Source organism: Siphateles boraxobius, unplaced genomic scaffold, assembly GCF_051911475.1.
Source record: "Siphateles boraxobius isolate OS27281-9 unplaced genomic scaffold, OSU_SipBor_1 35, whole genome shotgun sequence".
Taxonomy (NCBI): domain Eukaryota; kingdom Metazoa; phylum Chordata; class Actinopteri; order Cypriniformes; family Leuciscidae; genus Siphateles; species Siphateles boraxobius.
The window spans coordinates 9179645-9199861 of record NW_027508975.1 but is presented as its reverse complement, the minus strand read 5'-3'; the positions used below and the strand labels follow the sequence as shown (position 1 = coordinate 9199861).

Here is a 20217-nt window from a genome sequence, read left to right as displayed (position 1 = left end):
GTGTGTGTGTGTGTGTGTGTGTGTGTGTGTGTGTGTGTGTGTGTGTGTGTGTGTGTGTGTGTGTGTGTGTGTGAGCGAGCACGTCTGTGTGTGACCTCTGAAAGGACTGTCAGTTCACATCCCTTCATTGTGCTCAGTGTAGGTTCCAAGCTTATTCTCTGTTCTCGGTAAAATACAGTAAACAATGCATTATTGTGAAATACTATTACAATTTCCTTTATTCCTATGATGGCAGTCATTACAGTCTTCAGTGTCACATTATACTTCAGAAATCCGTCCTTCTGATATGCTGATTTGGTGCTCAAGTAAACAATTTTCTAAATCATTATCAGTGTTAAAAATAGTTGTGCTACTTAATATTTTTGGGAAACCGTGATACAGTAGGTTATATAAAAAAAATTCAGGATTTTTTAATGAATAAAATGTAAAAAAAAAAAAAAAAACAGAATGCATTTGTAATAGAACATTATAAAAATCTTTATTGTCCCGTTTGATCAATTGAATTCATCCTTGCTGAATAAAACTATTCATTTATATTTTTTAAATCAAACTTTTAAATGGTAGATAGTACATTAAAGTAAATAAAATAAAAAAAGTTAAGTAAAAAATTATACTACAACCCCAAATCAGAAAAAGTTGGGACATTTTGTAAAATGCAATAAAATCAAGAATCTGGGATCTGTTCATTCTATTTAATCTTTTATTAGCTGACAAAAGTACAAAGAAATGTTTTCCAATGTTTTCACTGACCAACATAATTGTATTTTGTAAATATGAACAAATTTTGATTTTGATGGCTGCAACACCCCAAAAAAGTTGGGACAGAGACATGTTTACCACTGTGTCACTTCACCTTTCCTTTTAATTACACTTTTTAATCATTTGGGAGTTGAGGATACTAATTGTTGGAGTTTTGCTAGTGGAATATTTGCCCAATCTTGTCTGATACAAGACAGCCGCTCAACAGTCTGTGGTCATCATTGCCTGATTCTCCTTTTCATGATGGGTCATACATTTTCCATAAGAGACATATCTGGACTGCAGTAAGGTAGGCAGGCACATCCCTTCTCTGGTGCAGAGTGTCTAGAAACCACTCAGTTTTAGCATGTGTAGAATGAGGCCAGGCATTGTCTTGCTTCCCAGGAAAGATGTCATCTTGATGGCAGTTTATGTCTCTGTACAATCCAAATACATGCCTCCATGTCAATGGTACCTTCACAATAATGCAAGTTACCCATACCGTTTACAATGATGCACCTCAATACCAGGACAGATGTTTGCTTTTGCACCTGTCGCTGGTGAAAGTCTGGTTGGTCCCTTTTGTCTTTGGGACTGAGAACTCGATGTCCATTTTCTCCCAAAAGCAAGCTGAAACATGGACTCATCTGACCACAGCGCACGTGTCAACTGTCTTCTAGACCATCTGAGATGAGCTCAGGCCCCGAGAACTCGCCGGCATCTCCACATAGAACTGATGTAAAGCTTTCTCCTTGCGTAACAGAGATTCAAGTAGCATTTCTTGATGCAGCGTCAGACTGTGTTCAGTAAAAACGGTTTTCCAAATTACTCCTGAGCACATGTGGCTGTATTTAACGGATATTAGCATGATGGTATCTTGTGTAATGCCATCTGAGGGCTCAATGGTCACGCACATTCAACAGAGGTCTACTGCCTTACCCTACACAGACTAAGATTTCTTGGTCATCTTGATTTTTTATTTTTTTGACAATTCTCTCATGATATTTGGCACAAAATGATGAGCCATGACCCATCTTTTGCTTAAAAAGACTGAGAAGCACTTTTACACCCAAACACGATACCCTCAACTATTACCAATTCACCTGCTCATTGTGGACTGTTTCAAAATAGTTGGATAATCTAATCTGGGTAATCTTTTCACTTTTATTTGGTCTCTGTTCCAACTTTTTTGGAGTGTGTTGCAGCCATGTGTTGCAACCAAAATCAAAATTTGTTCATATTTACAAAATATAATTATGTTGGTCAGGGAAAACTTTGGAAAACGTTTCTTGGTACTTTTGTCAGCTAATAAAAGGTTAAATAGAATGAACAAATCCCAGATTCTTGATTTTATTGCATTTTACAAAATGTCCCAACTTTTTCTGATTTGGGGTCGTACATATTTTAAGCGAATGGATTCAGTCGAACGCATAGCCTTTCAAAGTATGGCCTACTCTATTTAATAGTGCTTGAATGCAGGCGGTCTTTGTACAGTGTCTGTGCTTTTTTCTCTCCAGAAGTTGTGACCGATAAAAATGTCTTAAAATAAAATAAACCTCCTCACTCAAGCACTTGTCAATTCTATTGTTGTTGCAGTCTCCGGTATGTTTGTTGTTGGTGTTGTTGTGTCTCTTTAAGGGCCGTTTACACGACACCATTTTCAACTACAAGATTTTTTTTATGGTCGTTCATTTACATGACCACAGCGTTTTAGGGGCCTGAAAACGCAAACTTTTCAGAACGGGTTTCAAGTTTTTGAAAACGATACTGTTATCGTCTTGGTGTAAACTACAAAATTGCGCATTTGTGAAAAGGTTGCATGCGTATTGTTTAATCTAGGCATGTAGTGTTTATTTACAAAGTGATCAAGTGTTTTCATGGATCCATGTGAACAGGGTTCGCTTTGACAACGTTGTCACCTGTATGCTGAAAACAAAGGAAAAACTTTTCCATTTTTAGTACATCATTGTTGTGTAAACTTTAGTTTTCTACTGTGAAACAACCGGCCGCTACAGTGTTGCCATTAGTTAAAAACAAATTCAATGCGCATTACATAAATCAGATGGTGCATGTACAGTAGGCTACTGGTCAACCGAGCGTGACCAAAACGTGATTTCAAGAGAGCCCACAGCAACAACCTGCACGGGCCCCCGATACCCCAGCTAAGGCCCTGATTCTGGTGATGAAATTTGTGCCACACACCACTATACGCGGACCCTCGTGTATATGCGTAAAATTGTTTGTTTAAAACCACTTTCAAAATCACCTTTTCAAACAGCCCATGTTATCTCACTACATTCAATCTGCCTCTTATTTATTTACCTATTGTGCAACAAACATCTCACATAAGCACTCACAAACTCCCTGAAGAGAATCCAGCCGTAGGTTAAACCAGTTACTCAACCAGACTGTGAGCATTCATATTATGTATATCGCCAGAGGGCAGGGAGAAAGACATTCATTTTAAATACACACAAAGACACACAAACACATTCTTTATCTATTAGCTGTTGCAAGTAATAAAGTGTGTGCACTATGTGTCAAGTTCAGGTCGCTAGGGCAGGGCTGCAGAAACTCAGAGGAGGCTTGATTTATTGTGCTGAATTATGTGAGACTTGGCTACAACTGGCAGTCTGCCATAGGGGGAGCCCTTGACCTAGAAACTAGGGAACAAAAAAAATAAGTTAAAGAAAAGTGAACACTGTAACAGCCATGAAAAATGCTCCATAACTCGTCAGAAGCACCAAAGCTCTGGGACACTTGATCTGTACTGTTTATCAGACGCTGCTCTTACAGTATGTTGTGTGCTGGACAATGTTGATTCACTAGGTTTCACATGCCCCAGGCTTCTTTTGAAATATGTTGTTTAGTGTAGTAGTGCATGGACACATCTGAATTAAAAGACCTACTGAGAACACGGACATATTTAATTAAATATTTAATGACATTTCTCCACTTCTCCCAACCTCTATACAAATTAAAGAATATATATGGATACAAATTAAATAATATATACACGTTTGTGTGTGTGTGTGTGTGTGTGTGTGTGTATCCATAATAAAATTTATACCAAATTATAAATAATTAACTACATTATAAATTATGAAAAAAATATAAATATATAATTGTTTTATATACAATTAATAAAAATTCTAAATAATAATAAATAAGCACTCCATCTTGAGCAGTTTTTCTCATAATCTATTTTGCTCAAGCAGAATGAAGAGCAGACATATGCAGTTAATTTATTAATTTTTCTTAGTTAGATGCCATAACATTTTGTAATCTTGGTCCTATCTGTATTAGAATTTCAAATATATTTTGAAACTCTAATTTAAAGGTGCACTTTGTAACTAGTGGTTAAAAAACAAAACCGCATCCATTTTGCGGAAGAACATTATTTTGGTTGTGCTTTGGCTCTGCATGACTGTTCGGATGAATATGACCCTGCACAATAAATGATTCTTTACAATAAATGCTGTTAGAGAGCTATATATGGCAATTTATCTGTTCAATAAAATACCTTATACTCACCTGTTGAGTAATAAAAACACCATATCTGCATCACTTTTACAACATTTCAAATCCCTCAGTTCTCGCCATCTACGAGAAGCCAAGTCAATGTTGATTCTGATTTTATTACAGCTCTGCACGTTCTCTTTGCCAGCAGACTCTCCTCTGTTCACCTTTAAATAAAAAAAACAACAGATTATTCCCTGGATGTTCGAGATTTAGCTGCTCCGTGTCAACCTTTCTCGCTCCTTGTGACAATTAACCTACGCCACTGCCACACCACACACACCTCAAAGTAGCCACAACTTTTTCTGGATTTACGGATTTGATGAGACACACACGGGCGAGTGAGGTTGGTATGCACACAATTTCCAGCGAAAAACCATCCTGCCAGGTCGAAAACATTTTTAATAAGCTTACCGTAGTGAATCAAGGGAAGAAATATAGGCCTACACATTTTGGAAGAAGGATTGATGATGTTTTGTCTTATGTAAAATTTTGAACAAAATAAATGACATAGTGTACCTTTTAATGTATATAAACAAGTTGTTCCAGTCATTAAAAACAGCAAAAGTACTCATGAAGAGAGAAAAGTGCTATTTGTCTCTTCTTCTGTCAGATCTTCTGAGACCATTATCTGTTGAATTGTACTGTGTCATTATGAAACTGCTTGTTTTCCACAGCAAACTCTGCAGTTGTCAGGGTTATGTTTGTTTTTGGTCTGTTTCCCTGTTTTGTTCATGTCTGAGTTTCACCTGTCGCTTTGTTCAGTTTCCCGCCTTTGTTCAGTTTCCATGGTTACCGTCATTATTAGTTCATTTGTTCATCCCTCATTTGCTCTGTGTATTTAAGCCCGGTGTTTTGTCCTGTTCAGTGTCTGTCGTTGTTAATGTTATGCTGGTTGTTTTGTCCTGGTTCCTAGTCTCCCGAGCGGCTCTTTAAGTTTATTGTTAATAAAGTCTGCTGCACAGAAATCCTGTATCCTCGTTGTTACAACCAGAAACCTAACAGCAGTCACGAGGGAGTTACGCACTCATACCTGTACATGCTTCGGTGATGTTAACATCAATGGATGGATTGAGGTCATCAGGTGCCATTCCATCACTAATAGGAATGAAAGATTAAGGTGAAAAAATGTGATGCTGCGATAGATAGACTCCCGCGTTTTCACAGTTTGTTCTCTCAGTCAGTTAGTCAAAATACTGCGTTGAAAGAGCGTCATCTCTCTGCAGATCCGCTGCTAATGAGCAATCAGCTCATGAAAAAAAAGAGAAATCTGAAAAGACGACGCTAAGTTTCTGATGATGCTTGTCTGTCTTTGTTCTAGCAATGACTGAGATCTTCCTTGACATGATAAATCAATGTGACTGGCATTTATTTTGTGCAGTTACACACTAGAAACATATCGCCTGTCCACAGTGATGTTTAGTACTAAAGATTGGTGATAGAATAGAATGCTTGTACTTTGTATTAAAAGGATAGTTCATTCCAAACCTGTATTCTTTTTTTCTTCTTCCGCTGATCACAAAAGAAGTTATGAGTGTCAGTGTTTTTTGTTTGTTTAGTCTTTTTTACTGAAAGTCAAATGGGTCAAGTGTGGTTTTGGACTTGAGGTACTACGATAATGTACAGTATGTGAAAAATAATGTTTTTTTTAACACAATAGTAATCTACAGTAGTGGTTCTCAACCATTTATGACTCCATTGTCATAAATGTCCAACACTTTGAGGCTCCATTGTCAAACACAATATTTGAAAGCCCCCCCAAGAAATCTCTGATACTTCTGCTTTAAACTTTGTATTTAACCCTTAAATGCATACCTCAGGTTTTTAGTGACCCGGGATGTCATTCACTGCCCTCCTCCTCATTCATTTTTTTAAAGTTAGACATCAACCTTCTTTTATATATATATAAAACCCATTTATTTTTTGTAACAATTGTGTAGGGTTGCTAATGACCCACGGTGTGTAACAGTGTCAGTATACACTTTTTTCTGCACAACAATAATAGAATTTTTGATGACTAAATAAGTGCCATTCACCTTTATTCCACAAGGTGGCAATGTCTAATACACAATGATTAAGTGACATTTCACTCATAGTTACCACAGGTAGAAAACAAAAGAATAGGAAGTACCATCAGCAAAACTTGAAATGGCTCAGCGATTTACCAAGTACTGAACGCTATCAAATATTAGTGTCACAGTCACTTGATGGTGGATCTGCTGAAGAAAAAAATTATAGTTTTGTGAATATGTTTGAGATCGCGAATATGAGCCATGATGCTGAATGTACTGGGAACCCTTCCAAGCTCCAAAATGTAACAAAATATGCTGTATTTTATTCTTTTGTATTTGTTACTCTAATATCAGGAGAGTCTTTTATTATCAAAACTGGTAGAAATTATTCCGTGTTAAAAATAGATCCGGGTCACTAAAGACCCAAATATGTAATAATGATTGGTGACACATGCATGCATTTAAGGGTTAAAGAAACTGGGAGTGGCAATACATTTGAAGAATAAAATAAAATAATTATAAATAATTAAATTCCATAATCCCAATAGCTAAATGTTCTTCATGGTTTACACTTTTTAATTAACAATTAATTAAAATTACCTTTCTACATTTCTACCTGATAATATATATATATAAATATGCTTGCTTATGCTCATGTTAACCCTGGTTCATCTTGCAGCCCCCTTGGAAGTGTTCTTTATCAGAACCACTGATCTACAGACACATCAAGTCTGAATTTATAACTCATTTGTGCCATTTGATGCATGTACAGCTTATACCTTGAAATTCCCACCAGTTCCCTCTCAGTTAAGCTCATAGACCCCATTGGCTCACATCCACCTCTGGTCCACCACAGTCTACAGCAGCCACTGAGAAAGCTGATTCCCATTTTGTTCACCGCCTGCTGCTGTTTCTCTCATCCATAATTCAGCCACCCCTAGATCGACCCCTCTTTCACAGGAACACACTCTGCATGCTGTATAGCATGCTAATGTCACTGCGTGTTGCATGTTTGTGTGTGAGCTAGTAAGTGACAGGGGGTTAATGTATTGTCAGGGCTGCTCTCTATACAGTATGTCAATATTTAATCAATGGCTTTCTCTGTCACTCCTTCGGCTTTTTACTCACTTTTTCTGCCTCTTTCACTTGTTCCAAACACAAGCATATAACTGAGCTGTCTGAGATTAAAGTTAGCATAAAATCAGAACTGATCCCTGATACATGATTCATCATTAAAAAATGCAGTAACATCATTTGCCTCTATAATGATTTTCCTTTACAGATGATTTCACCACCGAGCCCTATTATCATAATGGATAATGTTAACTGATATTTCTGGATCCCTGTGCAAACTAAGAGTGCATTTACACGACAATGATCCACTAAAAACGAGAACGTTTTTCCTTTGCTTTTTTTGCGTACAGACTACTCCAAAATGCTGTTGTCCTGTAGATGAACGGACAAAAAGTTTTACATTATTAAAACGGTGTCAATAAACAGCCCCTAATGGGACATGGTCTCACCCTCAGCCCATGGACCACTCACAGCAGGGTTGGACCAAATTCAGAATTTAAGATACACTACGTTTTATAGGGTTGAACTCAAATTGCAACAGCATTGTACTGTAAACAAATCAACATAATGAGAAATGGTCCAACTGAACTTCAAGCTCTAAAGTCAGAAGTAAACTACACATCACTTCTGCTTCAGGAACTATAGATCCATCAGTGTTTTCTCTCTAATGACTAAACTGTTGGAATGGCAAGGTTCCTCACCCAGCCTCATTTCCATGTACATTTGCTTTTGCAGGCATTAACCGTCCATTTGAAGAGCACGAGAGAGAGAGAGAGAGAGAGAGAGAGAGCTCCAAAGGGGGTTTTATAGTCTGTAGCTCTTGGGTTTCTCTCTGTGATTCCCGCGTTGTGTTGCTGAATGTGGCGTGATAAGTGTTAGATGAGTTACCTTTGATCTGTTGGGTTATGCATAATTCAGATGTTGTCGCTTGCTTGCTCTATCTGGCTCTGTGACGGAGAGGGGCAAGATTTCTCCCTGACTCTGCATGTTCTCATGGATTTTCCAACCACTAATTAACGCTAAATTTTCTGAAGATCGCAATAGGCATACAAAGATTAGCATGGTTCTTTATCATACATGTTGATTAAATTGTGTGGTTAATAGCATGATAAAAGCACTCTTTATGTCTAATCTGAGAACTATTTCTTGTTGCTGCTTCAGAGGCATGTGTAGCTTCAAATTCATGGCATGCAAAAAGCACCAGATAACTGAATGTATGTTCCACGACAAAGCGTGCAGATCTACGCTGGAATGCTGAGAATGATAGGGATGTGAAATGCTAATGTGAAACAGCATGCCATGCTGAGGTTTACACTACACTGTCATCTGATAAATATGCGCTGGAGAATTCCCGGCTTTGTCTGTGCCTGCCTGCTCGTGTCACCAGTGACTGAATACCTTGTACATCAGTTGTAGTAAGCAGTGATTCCCAACCATTCATTTTGCTTTGTTAATTATGACTTTAAAATAAAATAAAAAACACACGCGCGCACACACACACACACACACACACTCTAAGGAATGTTACATATTGATATTTAATGATTTCTGAAGGATCATGTGACACTGAAGACTGGAGCTGCTGAAAATGAAGCGTTAACATTACAGGAATAAATTATATTTGAACATATAAACGGTTTCTTTAAAGCAACACTAAGGAACTTTTCCTCTGCAGTCGCCCTACAGGTTGGAAGCGGAATTGTCCATTACCGCTGTCGTAAATAATTTAGCCTACCGCAGCCTACTGTCGCACGCGCACGCTCGCTGTTTATCCAGCACTGGCTATGGAATCAACAATGGCCACAGACAAGGTGATGCATGATTTTATGAAAGACATCACAAACGAAGAAAAATGATGTATGCCGTAAAGCAGTCGAATTTTGTAGTTCTTTTTGTGCTCCTGTTACTACCCGAAACCCGAAGTTACATAGTGCCAGTAAAAGCGATACAGACCACGTCAGGCTATGGCAGACGTGTCATTTAACCTATTGTAAGTCGATTTACCATCACAAGGGTCTTGGAAATATATTATGAAGGTTGAAAAATTACATAGTGTTACTTGAGGTCCCTATATATATATTTCTCATAACACAATTTTAAATCATTGCAACCAACGCATATTTTTGTTGAAACCCCTAGCACATCTAAAGACGTTATACACAAAAAACTAAAAGTTTAGGAGTTATTTGTAAACAATAATGTGAAAAATAATTACAGAACTGTTTTATTATGTATCTGTGTTTTATCTGAGATCCTAACAAAAAGTGCTATTGTTTGCTCAGACACACATGGAGGAACTATTATGCTTTTTTTTTTACATTTTCAACTTTCGCATGAAAAAGGTATACAATTGTAAAGACGAGGCTGAGGCAGCATTAGAATCCATTTGAAGGTGTTTATTAGCAGCAGGTTGTAGTGAAAGGAATGTTAAGCCAGGCAATAGGTCAAAATCACAATAGCAGTCCGATCTAGCGACATACACAAGGGTAATCCAAAAGGCAGAGATGAGGAAACAGGCAAAAACAGTCATCAGTCCAAAAAACAGGCAACCAGAACAGAAGGGTAATCCAAAGGGCGTGAATCAGATAAACAGGCAGAATCATACACAAGGCCAGAAGGCAGAGAACAAAGGTAACGCTTGGTAAGGCAGATGAACTGGCAATACTTCGCAATGTGCAAACACACAAACTCTTCTGAAATACAATCCAAACAGGAAATAAAGGTGACTCAATGGACAGATGGGACCAAGGACGGTGAGGGATAGGTAGTGGTTGGAGGAGACCAGAAGGTAACTCTTTGGGGGTTTTAGATTGGGCACAGACTTGGCAGGCTTTGACAAAAGTAGCGACATCCTTGGTCATCGAAGGCCACCAAAATGAGTTCCTTAGTAGTCGAAGAGTGCGAGATATACCCGGATGGCCAGAGCTGACAGAAGAATGGACCCATTGCGTTACTCTGTGACGTAGATCATGTGGTACATACTGTTTGTCAGGGGGGCAGTTATTAGGCGCAGGCTCTTGAAGTCGTTCCCTTTGTATTTCCTCCATTATGTCCCAGGTGACTGGGGCGATGACAATAGAAGGTTGGAGAATACATTCTGGTGTGATGTTTTCTGTGTGAAGATCATATCGCCTAGATAAGGCATCTGCCTAGGCATTCTTACTGCCTGGTCGATATTTTACTGTAAACTGAAACCGTGTGAAAATCAGAGACCAGCGAGCTTGGCGTGAGTTGAGTCGTTTGGCACTCTTGATGTATTCTAGATTCTTGTGGTCGGTTATTACTTGAAAGGGATGGATTGCTCCTTCGAGCCAGTGTCTCCACTCTTCGATGGCTGCTTTCATGGCCAAAAGTTCTTTGTTCCCCACATCATAATTCCTTTCTGCTGCACTTAACTTTCTTGAGAAGAATGCGCATGGATATAGTTTACCAGGTTGGCTGTGACGTTGGTAGAGTACAGCTCCAACTCCACAGTCTGAAGCGTCTACCTCCACCACAAACGGGAGATCAGGATCAGGATCAGGATGTTTTCAAGGTGGGGGCTGTTGTAAACCTTTCGTTCAAGGTATTGTATGCCTGGTTGGCCTCTTCAGTCCATTTTAGTTTCGAAGGTTTTCCTTTTAAGAGTGATGTCAAGGGGGAAGCAATCATACTGTAATTTCTGATAAAGCGCCGATAAAAGTTGGATTTTGGATTCATCCATTTTAACTCCTTGGTGACGATGTTGTAACCCAGGAATGCAGTTTCTCTGACGTGAAATTCACACTTCTCTGCCTTGACGTATAGTCGCTTTGTGAGTAGACGAGAAAGGACTGTTTTGACATGGTTGATATGTTCATCTTCAGATTTTGAGTAGATTAAAATATCGTCAATGTAAACTATTACATACTGGTTCAGAAGATCTCGGACGATCTCATTGATGAATGACTGAATGAGGGCATTAGTAGTGTGTTGAAAAGTTGCCTGACATTTCTTCTACACGCTTGAAGTGGTTGACCAATCACAACACACTGGTCCAGCTGACCAATCAGAGCACATTACGCTTTTCAACAGGATGGGCTTCATAGAGACAGAAAAAACCCCCAGACAGACTGGGAAATGAGGTGCTGCAACAATGTAAAATATGTCAAAAAATTATGTTTTTGGAAATTTCAAACACGGAAACGAATTCTTGTAGACCCCAAAAACAACATTAACACTATGTAAAAGGGCATAATATGACCTCTTTAAAAAAGAAAAGCTTTTGAAACATATACATAAATACATAATATAAAAAAACGTATCTATATAAAACATTTAGGTATAAAAAAGGAAAAATCCCAAATAAAGACTTTAAACAGATGGTTCTGCAGCAGTTCTCTTCTCCATCACTTCTAAACAGTAGGCCTAATACATCCCACTTTTCCATTTACGCGATGCACGATAACAACTGCATGTGTAGAGTAGACCACCCTTCATATGACATGAAAATGAACTTGAAAATTTATTACAAACATAAACATATGTCATAATACAGTATCAATATAGCTATAAACACACAACTAAATCCTCACACTAATATGTAGAATACATTAAAGACTCTTAAGCCGTTTTTTTAGTATGATTTAAATAACAGTTGTTTATATAGGCAGACCAAACATTTATATTAAAGATCAGAGCAGAAAGTGTTCTGGCTGTAGATGTAAGATTATTGCTCAAGATAAATCCCTTAGCACTCTTTATTTGTTGAGTTCATTTAAGTGTAAAATAAATCTAGAGAAGAGTGTGCAATAGCAAACACCCCCACATGTATTTTGTTCTCATGTCTACAGCTACAAGTACAGAGATCATCCACTCAGACGTTCTCTGAAGTCCAGCATTGAAGCATTTATGCGCAGCACTGTGAAAAATGTAGAAGAGGTTTGATTTAGTGATGCATTATCCACTATCACAACAAGACAATCTCACATTCAATAAATTATTATTACAGTGGAAACTCATAAGGAGCTCAGAGAGAGAGAGAGAGAGTGAGGGCTGATAAGGGAACATTTTCCCTGTCAAGTTTGTAAAGCGGATGAATCTAATTTAGAGAGACCTGTGTGGGCAGTTTCTATTTGCTAAAAGCTCAAGCGGAACGTCTTCTAATATAAAGTTCTCTCAATATACATCAGAGAAAATTATTGCAGGGATTATCATGAAAAATACATCAATCACTGTTTTTATATATTATCATGTGTAATAACTGATGTTTGCTAAGCAAGCGTTGCTTGCTAAAGAATGAGAAATTGCTATTTTCATACTTTGGTTTAGTAAAAAAAAAAAAAAAACTTAGTATTGAACTTGTTATTAAAATATAGAACTTATTCTGTACCGTTTTTGTTAAAGACATGTTTATGTTAATGTGTGCCATTACTTTTGGGTCAATGTTGTTTTGTCCAAAATTAATTTAATTAAAAATGCAATTCATTCATAAACTACCTTGAATACACCTTTATTTACAAATTAATATTTATTGTGATGTTTTGGGGGAATATTTTAAAATAAAGTGATACAACTGATATCTTAAGAAAGAAAAAAAAGTCTAATTAAAATAATTATATTCTTGAAAAGAAATTATTTGGTATAATCTCGTATTATTATTTCTTAGAAAATATGAATATTTAAATACTTGAAAAAAGTAATGTGGTGCAACTCCCCAAAAACCTAATATTTATGAATTAATAGTGCATGATCTTTTTTACCTTAATATATTTTTTAATTGAAATGCAATTTCATGAATACAAAGAGTGCATTTCTACTAAATAGATTATTCCTTTTCTTTGTTAAAACACTTTTATTTCTCATTGACCCACCCCTCACATTTCACAATATATATTTTAAATGCTTCAGTTAGGAAATCATTCATCTCATAGACCTTGCATGACAATACACCTCTTTCTGTGACCAGTAGAGGGCAGACGTCTTGATGAAACCCATTCACAAATAACCCTCTTCCATTTCCCATAATCTGCACACATTCTTCCTCAGACAACCCAAACTCTATTCAACTTCAAGACATCTGTGGCTGCAATAATACAGCAGAAATAAGGTATGGGAATCAACACGTCCTGCCATCATAGTGAATACAACTTGAAAAGATGCCTACCGAGCGTGACTGTGCTTGCAGGCGGAATGAAGACTGGCATAAAGTGTGTGGCTGATATACAGAAGAACATCTGACATGCCAGGGGAAGAAGGAGGAGTGCTGTGGATTTGACAGGCATATAGTCTCAGTGCTTGGGTGTGGTGCGAAAAACAGGTACAGACAACTCAGTCAGTCGGTATTTAGAGAAAGTGAAATGCTAAAATGCTGCTGCAGCATCCCTCATTTTCATATTGAATAATGCTGCATGTGTTTTTTTAGCAGGCGGTGTATGATTGTGTGTTCTGATCATTAGGGCACTGAGTGTAAACAGCAGCAGGCCCACAGGGAAAGGCCTAAACGTACCCTCCTCACAGAAGATCAATAGCCCATCCACAGAGAGCGGTCTTGTCACTCACTCATGCACACATACACATTCACACTCACTTTTATCCTTTGCAACAGTCTATGGGCCTGTCCCAAATGGCACACTTCATGCACTTATGGTCTTGTGGACTTATAGGGCACCATGTGCACGTGTATGTTAACTCCAAAAGGCCGTAGGGTGTCCCGTTTGTCATTTTTGGTTTCAGAAAGGTGCTCGCGAGCTTGTCTAAAGTTAATGGCGCAATGTTTTTTTTGTTATTTAAAGAGCGCGTTAGTAATATGCGCCTATAGGCAGTTTTAACCTCGTGCATGAGCAGATCCGTTTCCTTGCTAGAGAAGCGTTCAGTTTTTCGGTTCGCAATTTGTAAATAGTGAATCCGCCATGGCGCGAGTGCAAATGACTTTTAAAGGGAATTGGAGATGAGACTCTGATTGGTTTATTGCACGTTACGCCCAAAACACACCCATTAAAATAGGGACTGCCCTTTTAGACCATACGCCGACCATTTTTTCCGTTGTTAAATGAGCAAAAGTGGATTTGGACATGCCCTAAGTGCGCTTGCGCCGTGTGCTTTTAGACCATGCGCTTAGATTGTTAAAATAGGGCCCAAAGTGCCATTACGTCACGAAAGTGCGAACTCGGAGGACGGCTTAGGGATTCATTTGAGACAGGGCCTTTGAGATCACCAGTATCTTACTAACAGTTTTCTGCCACTTAGATTTTCATCAAATAAAGATGTCATTATTTACTCATTAATAAAAGTGACAAGGGGCTCCCAGAATGCACTTCATATGACTCGTGCACACTATATTGCAAGTATTCTGAAGGATATTTGTGTGACAAACAAATTTACTGTAAGTTTAAGTTATTCACCTCTCTGTAGCTCATTAGACACTACATCAGTAATGTTTGGTGACGAGATGCATAAGTACCAATGTCATTTTGTGATAATGCACCATTTTTCCAGTCCATTTCAGTGCTTCAGTGGAGATGATTATCAGTAAATAACCACTTAAACTTCAGTCTGTTCCTCTTACAAACTTATTTTTGTACTATTGTAATACTGTTTTTTTTGGTCATTTTAGGAATCGATAAACCCAGTTCATTTTCATTATACTGAAAAGAGCAGTCATCGTATTCTTCAGAAATGTACCTTTTGTGTTTCACAGAATAAAGAATATATATATATATATATATATATATTTTTTTTTTTTTTTACAAATATGTCTGAGTTATCTATCTCAATCTTTTTGAGTGTTGAGTGAGTATTTTTGGAGTGTTGAGGACTGTTGTAATTCTTAAAGATCTGGTTGTTCTGGCAATGTTCTCAAATGTTGTATATAGGTTTTGAACATGTAAAACTTCTTGACCAAATGCTGCACTGAAACTCTTAAATAATAGTGTGATATGCTGATGTATTCCAGGGTGGTGGATGGTTATGTTATAGTCGCCGTAGAAACACAGGCGCAAACTCTTCTGGAAAGTCCCTTCCCAAACACTGACCACAATGTGTCAGTGTGTGAGTGCATGCGTTTAACATTTAGTCTAATTCTATTCACCTCCATAATGGGATTTAAATTGCAAGAGTAAATAGTCAAAGAAAATTTTATAGACTACCATTGTTACTTAAACGGGTATGTCTATGCACAATAATCCTACATGTCATGTTGAAACAGAATGTTCTACTCAAGCAGAAAAGAAAATGAGTTTAATATGGCTGTTTACACGAGTACAGGTTCGGCCATTTTAAATTGAACATGCACAAGGCTTCCAGTGTCAGCTGCTTCCAGTTATTTTTGCTGTTATTTAGTCTCTTGATGTTGTAAACTGGTATTTGTTATCATATTATTTTAATTTATTACTGCACTTCCTTATTCTTCTAAGTATTTACCTATAGCTGCTGAATCGGAAGTCTTGCATATTCACAGGAAATAGCTTACTTCCGTGTTTCAAATAAGTGGATAATAGACCCCCCCCCCCAAAAAAAAGAGGTTAAGCACAAACCCCACCCCACAGCAGATTGTAAAGATTTCATTGGTCATGTCAATCACAGTGACGATTGCCTACCCAAAACTAAAGCCTAACCCTAACCTTATATTCACCATGAAATATCCATGCATTTCATTTTGTTATTATTATTAATGTGCCCTCCTAATCTTTAATCAAAATAACTTCCCCTCCCACTTGCAGCAACATCTTATCTCTGATGATGCGTTTACTGGTGATCCGACGATCCAATCAATTCCTGATAGACAAAATCAAGTCCCGCCCTACATTTGTTCTTGTTTTCTTGTTTAACTCGGATATACGTCACAATAGGGAAGAAAAGGATATCACAACTTACATTTCATGCCAAATTTAATTTTAAAATAGCTTTAGCTGTAGCACATTCTGATAGCATATTACTGTTTGTTGTGATCGGATCCAGCCATGATATTTCTGAAGGCTGAACTGAATCCATCAATTCTGAACTTTTCTTGATGAATTCGGCTGCAGGTTTGGGATGAACTGGTTTGGGAATCATGCAGATATAATTCAGTTACAAGGCCACAGCTGCCACAGGTAACTACTGACATGCTGCTATTTTTGATATTTTTGTTATATTGCTTTCATTAAAAAGTAATATAAAGAAGAATTAAAAGCGAGAAACTTACATTTCAGAAATAGTTCATTTTTTACATTTCTTCAAAGAACTATCGTTGGCAAAGTTCCAAAAGAATCCACACAGTCAAGCTTAGTTTGCCTAGTAAAGTACAGGCTAAAAGCCGGTCTGGATCGCTTTAAATGAGTGGAGCGGAGTGACAGATTCATGGCTTATAGCGTTCTGTAATCACTCGTCTTCAGCTCCACTCCGTTTCAATATCCCGTTCCATGTCCTGAGCGAATTGAACATTTACTACAAATTTCCAGTGTTGTTGTAGCCTACTAAATAGTAGCTGAACGCCGCTCTGTCATTTAGATTAGAGAAACTAAATAACATAGCCTTCAACTTTTTTTAATTCTAAAATACGATTTGTTTACGGAGCCACAAACGTCATTATGTCGTTCTTATACTTTTTAATGGAACAACATCCCACCCCTTCTTTAACTGGGCCGGCCAACTGCTCCATATTTGGATTACACATTCGCACACACTCTTACGCACGCCTCCACACACTCACTCCCTCCGTCAAACACACTCACTCACTCACTCACTCACTGGAGGTGGGGGCACGGAGCGATAGTGCTATTAGCTCGGGCTGCAGCAGACATCATTGTATGTGCGGAGGGGAGACGATTCCACCGGTAGTGCGCCAGAACGCAAGGAGCCCTGGCAACACGGAGAGCCTCGCGCTTCCCTGCCCGTTAGACCGTACAGTAAGTCCGTGCATTTATGTTACCAGCACAAAACTGTCTTTGGGTTTGCTTGGGAAAAATGGCTGGGAACTAAAAGACGCAGGGGGAACAGAGTGTGACGTTTATTTAGAAACCCTTGTAAATATTTACTGTGACATTTGCACTAATTATTTTGTCATCCTGTCTGCGATCGACTGGGCGAGACGTACAAGATGTGCTGTTTGTCATCTCGATTAAAAATTATATAACTACTTTGAAGTAGCGCACGGGAAGCGGGGCGGTTACTTGCGAGCTGTAAGCCCGAGCAGGGAGCGCTCTCGCCGGGGCTGGAGTAACTGCGCCACCCCGCCTTCTTTCATCGCTCCTGATATACTTATAACCATCAAGTTATCGGTGGATTAATGATCAGTCAGCTGTACTTTTTAAAGACACTGTCACTCATCGTATCCGTGCGCACTTCTGCTGAGTCAACACTGTTGCTGGAAGGCTTTTGATGTGAAAACACAATCGCGGAAGTTTTAGTAAGAGTTGCAATTTCAACCCTTGTGCACTGTTTAACCCTCGGCGGCGCGGTTTATGAAAGTGTCTTTTTAATTGATAATATCCCTCAATATTAGGCTAGGCGACAACATTTGTTTCCGTTTTACTGTCACTTATTTAAAAAGAAATATAAACTGGCTGTGTTTTAATACCCAGTAGGCGTCGTTTTCGGCCATCATAATGTATGATTCCTAAAACGCAGTGTGATTTGTTTGGCGCGTTCTGAATTGACTCCAATACTGCTGTCTAGGTAGGCAGCCTACTAGCTTTGGAGACGCAGCCATTGAGTGTATCCCGTCGTGATGTCACTCGGTTCATCCCGGCTGGTTATATAATGAGCTGTTGCTGTGTATATTTCATGTGTTGGCAGGGCTGATGGGGCGCTGGATGCATTGTGAACGAAATGCATTGCCGGGATTTGTTGCTTTACTAAATAAACGGTGCAATTTAGCGCTTATTATGTAAACAGTTGGTTAAGGCAGCCTTAAGTAGGTCTTTAGGGCCAGTATCATGTCACATACTAATATACTGTACTTTGTGTTCTGTTTATATACTATGCGACATGTAGCCTTGAGTTTGTGCATTTTACAAACAGTTCCATACTGTACACTGTACCAAACTATATAGCCTTAACCATTTTGAATTAGGTTTACTTTGCAACGATTTATTGCACATGTCATATGACAGTTATGTTACATTTTACTGCAGGATACTATGATATGCCGCACTATAGGCCTACTTTTTAACACATTGTTTTGACTTTTGAGTTGAGCTGATTGTGGCTCATAGGTTTATGGCTCATGGGACAGTTGCTTATACTATGTACTATTGCACTGAACTGTGTATTCTAAACTATACAGTATACTTCAACTTTTATGTATTTAAATATAGCACATTTAATAGCAACGTTGTTGCCTAAAGTGCTTCAGTTATAACCCAAAATAATAAAACATGATACATACTGTATATAAAAACATTTACCGAGCCTAGCAAATGAAGACACGACAACACACTCTTAGACATAGCCCTCACACAGCTTTATAGTGTTTACTATACTGGAATGTATAAATGTCATTTTTAATTATTTATTTTTTAAACTATTTAATTTGTACATAATTGTGCACAGGTTTACAGCAGTTAATACACATACTATACTATATACTATACTATATACTATACTATACTATACTATACTATACTATAGCATGATGCAATGTGTACTGTAGAGCTTTTGCTTTTGAATGGACTTAATTATGCAATGGTTCATTGTTGATAGGACAAATGCAGCATATTCTAATCTATTCTATTCTGTTCTATGCAATGTATATACAGTAGCTTACATTTTTGGATTTAGTTGTGTGCAGATTTACAGCTTATAGATTTAAGCAAAGAATTCCGTGTGGAAACATTGTTACTTCCAAAGGGCTGTTTAAATAGAAAGAAAACATCTTCCTTTTGATTCAGTTTTTTGAAGAGATTTAATTCACTTTTAGAATTTGCATGCCATAAACAGGCAATAAAAAAGAAGACAGCCATAATGACAAATGAAATTTACAGAGCGAAAAATTCTCGCGTTGATTGTTGAAAGACCAGCATGTTCAAATAAATAAGGCGGATTGTTTGCAAGGTCACCGTGCTGCAGTTTCACCGTGTTCTGCAGAGTATTGCCGTCACATGCTTGGTTTATTATTAGTGTACATTTCCATGGCTCTTGGATGATTAAAAAATCCTAGCGCTTTTAATAAAAATCCTATTGTTTCGGAGAGCGAGCGGATTAGTGTTTCCCCTTTTTTGTGTGGTTGTAATACATTTCAAACGGTATGGGCTGCCCTTTGCAACCTGGGGACTAAGCTGTCTGCTCTGATTATGCAGTGAATGCTTGTTTTTTCAGAGGGATTTGTGCGGTGGTGAATTTCTCAGTGCTATAACTCAGTAAGCAAATCTCTTTTTGATGGCCCCAGTACCACTTACTTTTAAATGCTAATGAGCAGTAATTAAGAGTATGGCCTAATCACAATTGCACTAGTGCGTCTGCTCATTTGTTCGTTTTTACACACACACCTGCCTCTTATGAAGTGGCCATTTTTATTTCTCCTTAGTAGCTGCGCTGTTCAAACTACTACGGTGTCAATGGAGTTGAGTTTGATGAACCCAGTTGAGCTTGTGACAGATGCATGCAAGGTTAACTTGTCACAGTCGAGTGCCAGTGAACTATGGAGGGACACACCTCCACCTGCAGACACTACTTACATAATTCCACTGTGATTGACAGGGAAAGATTTAGCCAAATGGCGAGTAGAGCCAACTGGACAAGAAATTTGTTTACACATCGGAGGGGTGGAGCCTAAGTCAACCAGGTTTGCTGGAAAATTAGTTTCAAGTTAGACCTATCCAGGCAAGCTTTTAAAGTACACTCCCTCACAGGTATGCATGCATGAACTCAAGACTTGGGTGGGATTGTTCTGCAGCATAAAAGGCAAACTCTTAGCTCTAACCTTCTTGCCTATTAG

At 38.1% G+C, this 20217-nt stretch overlaps 1 protein-coding gene and 1 long non-coding RNA gene across 3 annotated transcripts in view; one reads left to right on the top strand and one right to left on the bottom strand.

Moving 5' to 3' along the window:
• Positions 1-11954: 11954 nt before the first annotated feature.
• Positions 11955-16733, bottom strand: LOC143702632 (uncharacterized). The gene is made up of 3 exons (XR_013190479.1): positions 16486-16733; positions 13468-13566; positions 11955-12222 (listed from the first exon to the last, which is right to left on the bottom strand). It is a non-coding gene; the product is annotated as an uncharacterized LOC143702632 (long non-coding RNA).
• A 225-nt stretch (positions 16734-16958) lies between these two features.
• Positions 16959-20217, top strand: part of atxn1a (ataxin 1a) — a 102115-nt gene continuing 98856 nt past the window's right edge. The window contains exon 1 of one of the 2 annotated variants that reach the window (XM_077196270.1): positions 16959-17188. The gene's annotated coding sequence lies outside the window, so the exon portion shown is untranslated. The remainder of the gene's footprint in view (positions 17189-20217) is intronic. The other variant, XM_077196272.1, reaches the window with a different exon arrangement.